Source organism: Neofelis nebulosa, chromosome 6, assembly GCF_028018385.1.
Source record: "Neofelis nebulosa isolate mNeoNeb1 chromosome 6, mNeoNeb1.pri, whole genome shotgun sequence".
Taxonomy (NCBI): domain Eukaryota; kingdom Metazoa; phylum Chordata; class Mammalia; order Carnivora; family Felidae; genus Neofelis; species Neofelis nebulosa.
This window is the reverse complement of record NC_080787.1, coordinates 67,961,312-67,971,377: the sequence shown is the minus strand read 5'-3', so window position 1 is coordinate 67,971,377 and position 10,066 is coordinate 67,961,312. Positions and strand designations below refer to the sequence as shown.

General features: G+C 40.1%; 1 pseudogene; it reads right to left on the bottom strand.

Moving 5' to 3' along the window:
• Positions 1-4,757: 4,757 nt before the first annotated feature.
• On the bottom strand, positions 4,758-7,638 carry LOC131515425 (coiled-coil domain-containing protein 112-like; annotated as a pseudogene).
• Positions 7,639-10,066: the final 2,428 nt, after the last annotated feature.

The window sequence follows — 10,066 nt, the reverse complement described above, 5'->3', positions numbered from 1 at the left end:
TTCTTTAGGATTCTATCCTAGGTTTTGCTCTTCACTTTTCATTGCACTCTAATCCCAAAGTCATCTGACTCTTTCGGCTGAATTTTCCATACACCTTCAAGAGTATTTCTTATTTCCCCATTCTGTGAGATAAGAATATGAACACTCCTACCATCCCTCTCCTTCTACCTCCAGTCTTCCATCAACTACACTCAGAGTTTATCATTACATTTTATCCCTTCCACTGTAACCAAACCTCTTGCTTTATATATACATTCATGCTAAAACATGGAAACCAACAAACAGCATTCTATTATTGCTACTCTGTAAACATCCCCCACTGTGAAGGAAATTACAATGTTGCCAAATAGTGGGCTGGAATTACACTTCCTTCCCTGATTTCCTGACCCATATGCCACTGCTGGACAATTCCAAGCATCAAGGTCAAATGGATTAACTTTTCTTATACTCCCCAATTACTTAAAATTATGTAACATCATAATCTCCTTCATTTTTAGGTCATGACTTTCTTAGGTATTTTGCCTAGAATTTCAAATTGCTTTCTTGATTTCTTGTGGCATTTGCCTTGACCAGCTTCTTCACATTTTCAGACTTTACATCATACTAGCCCGTGCAGCTCCCTTTTCCCCCCAGACTTCCGTTCTCCTATTCCAGTCTGGCTGGTTTTGTTTTTTAGCGGTCTGCTTATCTGTTATCCTAGAACTCTTTTTTGCCCTTCCAACTTGAAATCACTGTCCTCTCAGTCTGTCTTCCTTTTTCTTGAATATGCCTGTTTTCCTGGAATACATTCTTGGGTAACTTCTTTTAAAAAGATGTGTATGGGGTAAATTATCTAATTCTTTGCACGTCTGAATTGTTTCTTTGTTTTGTTTCGCTTTCACCCTGGCTGGGAGTTTGGCTGATTGTAATCTTTGAAGGCATTTCTCCCCTGTTTCTAGCCTCTAGGGGTGCTATGCCAGATTGACTTGTTCCTTTGTAAATGATGTATTATTTTTTTTTCCATTGAAACTTTTATAATCTTTTGTTTATTTATTGCTTTGAAATGTCATGCTGATAGGTCTAAGAAATGGTCTTTTTTCATTCCTTGTCTAGGTACATGGTGAGCCTTCCTGGAAATCTATGGATTTGCAGCCCACATATGTACAGTTGCTGCCCTACGTCTGGCCTCAGTGGTTGGCTCCTGCACCACCTTTGGGCAAGAGCCTATTCCCCCACAGATGGCCAGGCCCCTGGGGCAAGGCCCACTGCACTGTGACTCTAAAGGGGCAGGGGGAGCCAATGCTTCCCGGAGCGCTGGGGTTTGGCTGATAGGTGGCGTGAGCCAGATGCCTTACGGAGGAGCTCAGGTGCCTCTGGCACCCAGCACTCAGGTGTTTCTCATCCCAAGACTCCCCAGCCTACCTCAGAAGAACTCCCGAGATCCCACGAGATGCAGTTTCTTCCGGGAAGAGTGGTCATGACTGTAACATCTCAGGACCGATTCTGCCCTTCTTGAAGACTATATTGTGTTGGACTGGATTTTCTTTTTTTTTTTTTTTTTTTTTTTTTTTATTTATTTTTGGGACAGAGAGAGACAGAGCATGAACGGGGAAGGGGCAGAGAGAGAGGGAGACACAGAATCGGAAACAGGCTCCAGGCTCTGAGCCATCAGCCCAGAGCCTGACGCGGGGCTCGAACTCACAGACCGCGAGATCGTGACCTGGCTGAAGTCGGTCGCTTAACCGACTGCGCCACCCAGGCGCCCCTGGACTGGATTTTCTAGAAGACAGCACCTGAGGTAAAATCTTACTACTGGGGAGTGCAGTACCAGAGAACCAGGAGTGAGAGCAACAGGTGTGAGGCAAGAGAGGAAAGAGTATTACCGAGAAGGCCACAGCTTCATGAAAGCCGAGTGCTGGGTCCTAGGTCCCACAGCATAGCTTCAGAAAAGAAACTGAAAGGTATGCATCTCCACACAGTCCCTCTGAAGGGAAACAGTGTTTGCCCAGTCCCCTCTCCTTTTGGTCAAGGACTGTTCCGTGGGGTAACCCCTCAATAATTGCAGGTTGTATAGTTGTTGGTGCCAAGAAGTTCCTGTTCCTCAGCAACCACAAGGAATCCCCAGAGTAGGAGGCAAAAGGTGCTGCAGGGGAGCAGGCACGGTGCTGTCAGGTTGTGTTCTTAGGTGAGCTCAGGGACCAGAGGTAGCTGTCACTGCAGGCCCTTTGCAACAGCAGCAACCTGACTCCCTAACCATGGGAACGGCTCTAGTAACTGCTAGATTCAGTCACCGCAGATGACTGAATGCGTAAACGGAATCCCCTGGAACTACTCACTATCTTGGTAGCTCTGGGAAATAGTTTTCTGGTCCTTATATTGTTTTATTGAACTTATTCGCATTTTTTTTTTTTACGTGCACAAGATTGTTCTGTTTATTGTTTTCTGTTGTATGTCTTCTTATCTGATGTTATTTATTTATTTATTTATTTATTTTAATTTACATCCAAGTTAGTATATCATGCAACAATGATTTTAGGAGTAGATTCCTTAGTGCCCCTTACCCATTTAGCCCACCCCCCCCCCACAACCCCTCTAGTAACCCTGTGTTTGTTCTCCATATTTAAGAGTCTCTTATGTTTTGTCCCCCTCCATGTTTTTATATTATTTTTGCTTCCCTTCCCTTATGTTCGTCTGTTTTGTATCTTAAAGTCCTCATATGAGTGAAGTCATATGATACTTGTCTTTCTCTGACTAATTTCGCTTAGCATCATACCCTCCAGTGCCATCCATGCTGTTGCAAATGGCAAGATTTCATTATTTTTGATTTCTGAGTAATACTCCATTGTATATATATACCAAATCTTCTTTATCCATTCATCCATTGAGGGGCATTTGGGCTCTTTCCATACTTTGGCTATTGTGGATAGTACTACTATAAACACTGGGGTGCATGTGCCCCTTTGAAACAGTACACCTGTATCCCTTGGATAAATGCCTAGTAGTACAATTGCTGGGTTGTAGGGTAGTTCTATTTTTATTTTTTTGAGGCACCTCCATACTGTTTTCCAGAGTGGCTGCACCAGCTTGCATTGCCACCAACAATGCAAAAGAGATCCTCTTTCTCCGCATCCTCGCCGACATCTGTTGTTGCCTGAGTTGTTAATGTCAGCCATTCTGACAGGTGTGAAGTGATATCTCACTGGGGTTTTGATTTGTATTTCCCTGATGATGAGTGATGTTGAGCATTTTTTCATGTGTCAGTTGGCCATCTGGACGTCTTCTTTGGAGAAGTGTCTATTCATGTCTTTTGCCCATTTCTTCACTGGATTACTTGTTTTTGGGTGTTGAGTTTGATAAGTTCTTTATAGATTTTGGATACTACCCCTTTAGCTGATATATCATTTGCAAATATCTTCTCCCATTCTGCCAGTTGCCTTTTAGTTTTGCTGATTGTTTCCTTCACTCGTACAGAAGATTTTTTATTTTGATGAGGTCCCAATTGTTCATTTTTTGCTTTTGTTTCCCTTGCTTCCAAAGACGTGTTGAGTAAGAAGTTGCTGCAGCCAAGATCAAAGGGGTTTTTGCCTGCTCTCTCCTGGAGGATTTTGATGGCTTCCTGTCTTACACTGAGGTCTTTCATCCATTTTGAGTTTATTTTTGTGTATGGTGTAAGAAAGTGGTCGAGGTTCATTTTTCTTCATGTCATTGTCCAGTTTTCCCAGCACCACTTGCTGAAGAGACTGTCTTTATTCCATTGGATATTCTTTCCTGCTTTGTCAAAGATAAGTTGGCCATATATTTGTGGGTCCAGTTCTGGGTTCTCTATTTCGTTCCATTGATCTGAGTGTCTGTGCCAGAACTTATTTGCATTTTTAACACTTAGGAGCTCTTTCTGGGTCTCTGTTTATTCCTTTCTCACAGTATCCTGTGCCCAGTGGGGAATAGGCGAAGTGTCCCAGAACTTGGTCCTATATATTTGGTCCATTCTTTCCAAACTTTGATAAGTTTGTAAAGCCTAGAGGGATATCTACTAGCATGTTTTCACTATTAATTTTTCCAGTCTTCTTGGTTTTCTGTCCTCTCCTCTTCCTTTGCCTATCTAGATCTTTCTTTCTTACTTTCTTTCTTTTTTGTATTTGAGAGAGAGAGAGAGAGAGAGTGTGTGTGGGGAGAGGGACTGAGGGAGAGGGAGAGAGAATCCAAAGCAGGCTTCACACTCAGTGCAGAGCCTGACATGGGGCTCGATCCTACAACCCTGAGATCATGAACTGAACCTAAATCAAGAGGGGAACACTCAACTGACTGAGTTACGCAGGCGCCCTGCCTCTCTAGAAATTTTTATTCAAGTTTATGTAAATCTCTTTCTTGAAACCTGGCAGCAGTTTTCCTTTTTTCTGCCTTTGCCCATATCTCCTTTTCAAGCCTCAAAAGTCTTCCTATTTTTTCTTCTCCTGGGTGTAACTTTCTACTAGTAACTTTAGTTTAAATGAGCATCCATGCTCTTTCTGCTACACTTTTCTCATTCTCTTCTTTTAAACATGAAAAATGTATTTCATTGACATTTATATACTTTCCTGTTCCTGTTTTTTGCAAGCTTCAACTGGAAATTTGTTTCTTCTTTGTTCCTCTTTTTACTTTCATCATCTTCTTGTTTATCACGAACAAGCAGAAGTATATCATCTGTCTTTAACTTGAAAACTCCCTACCTTTTTGCAGTTTTCCAGTTCTTTTTTTTTTAAGTTTATTTATTTTGAGAGACAGAGAGAGTGAGCCGGGGAGGGGTAGAGAGAGAGGGAGAGAGAAAATGCCAAGCAGGCTCTGTGCTGTAAGCCCAAAGCCTGACATGGGTCTGGAGCCCACAAATCATGAGATCATGACCTGAGCTGAAATCAAGAATCGGACACTTAACCAACTGAGCTACCCAGGCACCCCTTAGTTTTACAGTTCTTAACAGACTTTATTTCTCTTTCTTCTAGAAACAGAATTTTTCTATAATTTTCTTCTGCTATTCCACTTCATACTATGTTCTTCCAGGGTAGTGTTCTAAGAACTTCTCCCAGGGGAGTCTGGGTGGCTCAGTCAATTAAGCATCTGACTTCAGCTCAGGTCATGATCTCATATTTCATGAGTTCAAGCCCCACATCGGGCTCTGTGCTGATAGCTCAGAGCCTGGAGACTGCTTCAGATTCTCTCTCTCTCTATCTCTCTCTCTCTCTCTCTCTCTCTCCCCCTCTCCCCCTCCCCTGCTCATGTGCTATCTCTCTCTCTCTCAAATAAAAACATTTAAAAAATTTAAAAAAAAAAAAAAAAAAAGGAACTTCTCCCTTTAATGTTGGCTTCTGTTTATGTTTGTTTCTCACTTTTACAAAGTTCTGGTAATCATAATTGTCCAGTGCCCATGTCATCCTCCGGTTTGCTGAAAGAATTTTTCAGAATCTGTACTTCTCTTGAAAGCGTGTGATGGTACTTTGTCTACAGGAACTTTTCTGGACGTGGCTGTGAAAACTCTGTGTTTCTGAGTGATCCAAAGGCTGTGTGTCAGTTTTTCTGGATATGGCACTCAAGTCATTGGTTGTTTTCTCTTCTTTAATAAGCTCTTCATATATCAACCTCTGCTCTTATTTAAGAGTGTTCATTGCATTTTCAACTGTTTCCATTATTTCTCTGAGCTTTCAATAAAATTACATGTAATTTTCACTTCTTTTCACTAATGCTGGAGTCTCTTTACATTATTATGCATTTGGGCCAATTGTTGCTAGATTTTCGCTCTTCCTAGTTTCCTGCCAATAATTTATATTCCAATTCTTCCACTACAATATGCTCAATAATAGTCTCTTTTTTTTTTGGTTGTAGAAAAGACTATCTTTTTCTGCTAATAATTTGATTTCAAAAAATTTTCTGCTTTAAGCATTATCTTAGCTTTCTCATTCCCAGTAGCTTTCAGCTTTCTGTTTTGAAGCTGAGATGATTGAATTCCATTCTGAATTCTTTTCTCTTAGACATGCTGGAGCCACTCTAGCCAGGTGGGCCTAGGGGTTCGCACAGGGGACACTTCATAGAAGGAACAGACTGTTCCCTGCATGTGTAGCCAGGCCTGTGGCTGCACCGTACCTTAATTTCTTCTTCCATAAAATGAGGTAATACAGTATCTACCTCTTAAGGCTGTTAGAATGGAGAACTTAGTATACGTAAATTCAAGATAGTTTATACCTCAGATTATTATTAATTCCTCAAGTCAGTGTTTTGTATGTTGGCCTTGCTTGTTCTCTTTAATGCTGGTGGTATTTCTCACATGTCTCCTTATCCTAGGATGTCTAGTCATGCTTTAAAAAGGTTTGGATCACTAGAATTTCTTCTGCTATTGTTTGAATAGGATGATTTTCCTCGTGGTGTCACTAATAGGAAGAGATTTGATGGAGAATTCTATGCATATTCGTGGCCCAGGCACATTCCTCTGTAAGCCTTCATGTTAGTTGGTGGTAAGTAGTAGCTAAATGTCAGTCTGTAGATCCCCAAATTTGGTTGGCTTTCATACATATCCTATCTTTGTATAGACTTCCAGTTAATATGGCATTAAAAGGGACTGGTGATGATATCCTAGAGTGGTGGATATTATGAAACAAATGTATAAAATACAAATAAAATGTTTATAAGAAGTTCTGTGCTTGATAAGAGAGAAGAATCCATGGCTTAATTATAAGTGCAATGCTTTTATCACTTCAAAATGATGTCCTAAGTTCCTTTTTTTTACTTGAAAGTGACATGCAGTTTACTCTCTAGAATTGAGGGTAATTATAGAATCACTGTAATTTTTGTTTTTTTGTAGAATTTTCTGTAGAATGCCAGAATTGCTTGTGATTTAGTGTAGATTCTTTAATTTTGTTGATTCAAAAATAGGACAATAACTTCAAAATATTACCCCCCCACCAACAAGGTATTGGTGTGTATCTGGGACACCTGCAAACTCTTGAACCCAGGAGAGGAAAATGAGGAACAAAGGAGGAAATATTCTTCAGTAAAAAAGCCCTATGAGCCACTAGTGGAGTGAGTTGTCTGAGGCTGTGGTCAATACTCTGACTGTTTCTCTGCTGAATTAGATTTCATAACTTCCTATGATGTCATCTGTTCTTTTCTCTCTGGCTTGAATTAGGACCTCCCTTACAGCTGCCAAGTCAGTTTCCTTTAGACCAATTTATAATCAAGTATTTCTACTAAAGTTTTGTGAATACAGCACTGAATGAGAAGGCAGGATAAATAGATTTCTTAGGCCCATTTTCTTTCTTGCTATCTGACTTTAGAAACCAGTGTTCAATGGACCCTGTACTTCTAAACAATTCCCATTCCTGGAAGGTAGAAAGAGCTTCCTTAAATAGTAATGAGTTCTTTGTCTTTGAAAGTATTCCAGAAGACACTTGAAAACCACTTCTTAAGACTCTTGTGGAATGTTTATGTAATAAGATTGGATTCAATGGCCCTAAAAAGTCTCTCTGAACCCTGAGACTCAATGACTCTCTGCTTTCGTTCTATGGAAAAGAGGCAGGTAGGAAATAAGGAAGAGAACTAGCTTATTTATTCAGACTTGCATGGATTTCAGCCTTGGTTTCTAGAGTTGCTCCAGTCTTCCTAAGGTTGTTCTTTACCTGTCCATTCTGACTCCATATGTAGATACACAGTTTTTTTTAATATCTTTCCATTCTTTTTCAGCATGTCTGTATAGGTATCCTTAAATCAAAGGTAAATGCATCCCGTTAGTTGAAGAGATGGTCAATCAATGCAAGCACAAGATTTCTTTGAATATTATTCTTTAGTTTAGTTTTTTAATTAAAAATTTTTTTAATGTTTATTTATTTTTGAGAGACAGAGTATGAGCAGGGGAGGAGCATAGAGAGAAGGAGACACAGAATCCAAAGCAGGCTCCAGCTGTCAGCACAGAGCCTGATGTGGGACTTGAACTTTCGAACCCTCGAACCATGAGATCATGACCTGAGCCAAAGTCAGACACTAAACCGACTGAGCCACCCAGGTGCCCCTATTATTCTTTATTTTAAAAGTACATGGAAACTTAAAATTATATATCCTATATCTGTTTCTCTTTTAAAATTTTTTAATGTTTATTTATTTTTGAGAGAGCGAGAGAGAGAGAGACAGAGTGTGAGCGGGAGAGGGGCAGAGATAGAGGGAGACACAGAATCCAAAGCAGGCTCCAGGCTCTGAACTGTCAGCACAGAGCCAGATGCAGGACTCGAACTCACGAACCATAAGATCATAACCTGAGCTGTAGTTGGATGCTTAACTGACTGAGCCAACCCGGCTCTCCTCTCTTTCTCTTTTAATACAAAATAATATTTTAAGTCACCAACTGTTGGAGGCAGAGGAGGTAAAATGTGACCCAATCCATCTGGGAAGATATGCCTCTGATTTCTTCACATGACAAGGCATATCACTCCTGCTTAAGAAACTCAGATCAACACATGGACTGGTAGGCACTCTGGAGGCAGGTTTATTATCCATGATCTCACAACACTTGGGACCTGTTTCTGCAAGGCCTCCCTTCCCCACTCCAACATGGAACGGGAATCATACTCTGGAGGAGGATTGTGTGCTAAACACCCCCCTTTTAAATCATTCATGCTTCTCTTTCCATTTGACTCTGAACCATTTACAATGACATATTTTAGTAGAATTATTTCAGAACCTGTCTTCACTCAATCTGAATGTGCCTCAGTTAACTAATAAAATCCTTGCCCCTGAAAAAAGGGTGTATTATGTGTTGCATTTTGCTACATTTCATGATGTGTCTTTGGAGAAGAAGTGTGCATTTTATATAATTTGTCAAGGACCGTTTCAAAATGTGTAACATCATCAATCTCACTGACAACATCTTTAATGACTTCACTCTGTAGTCAGAATTTTGCCAATCGCGAGCTAGGACTCAGACTACCACACACCTGCTCCCTACCTATTGTTTTAGCTGTATCATCTGTTGAAAAGGCAACCAAGTTTAAGAAAAGGATTCATCCATGAAGCATTTCTTCTCTAATTAAGTCAACAGATGTTTGAAGTCTATACCTGGGGAATTTATTACTTCAGTTTTAAAAAGTAAGAGGAATTCACACATCTACCTTCACAATATGTTTGTTTGATCAATGTAGCCAGGCTGGTAATGACTGAAAATAGTCAAGAATTTGTGATGGCTGTCATTTTCAACAATTTGAATGGCATTTTCCAAAAGTGCTTTCAATGGCATTATCATCCAGATTTCATTGCTCCATGGCAGGAAATCTGATCTTCCTCTCATGGTTGGAGGCTGCACAGAGCTGACCTGGCTGACACAGTCTCAAGGAACTTGGGCAGATGGCAGGAAGTGGCTTTCAGGGCCTCTGTGGTTGTATGGAGGCAAAGAACAAATATTAAAGTTGAAGATCATACTCAGAAATGCAGAGCTAAAACAGTCATAGAAGAAGGCAAGAAGAGCCCCAGGCAGGAAACAGTTAACTGGTGCAGCCTGTGAGTCAAAGAGCCAGTGAAAAGGAAAACAAGGATCCTCCACTAGAAAGAGGCAAGCAAGATGGCGGACAAGCAGCCAAAAGATGAGCACTTGTTGCTTTCTGAATATATGAAGCCAGGACAGAAGGGACACCCATTGACCTTTCTAGGTTTCAGTTTCTTCATCTGTTTCCTGTCTCCCTGCCTAAGAAGAGTGTGGAAAAGATCAATGTTGATCTTGTCGGTAAAGTCAAATTATTATTATTATTATTATTATTATTATTATTATTATTATCCAAATCCATGAAACAATTGAAAAATATATGGAAAGATAACCTAAATAAAAAAGAAAGAATAGAAAAAACCATCTATATGGTAAGAATATTTTGTTGTTGCAGAACAAAATAGGACAAAGCATTTTGGTGTTCGTTTTCCTTAAATTCAGTCTGTTCTTGTTAGTTTCTAACCAAAGTATTTAATTAGCATCTCTGATTGCCAAACATTTGTTATAGTTATAATTTGTAAACGAGTTATCTATTGTTGTTACTGTGGCAAGTTCTGGTAAAGTCACAGATCAAAATTTATATAACTAGGAAAAATC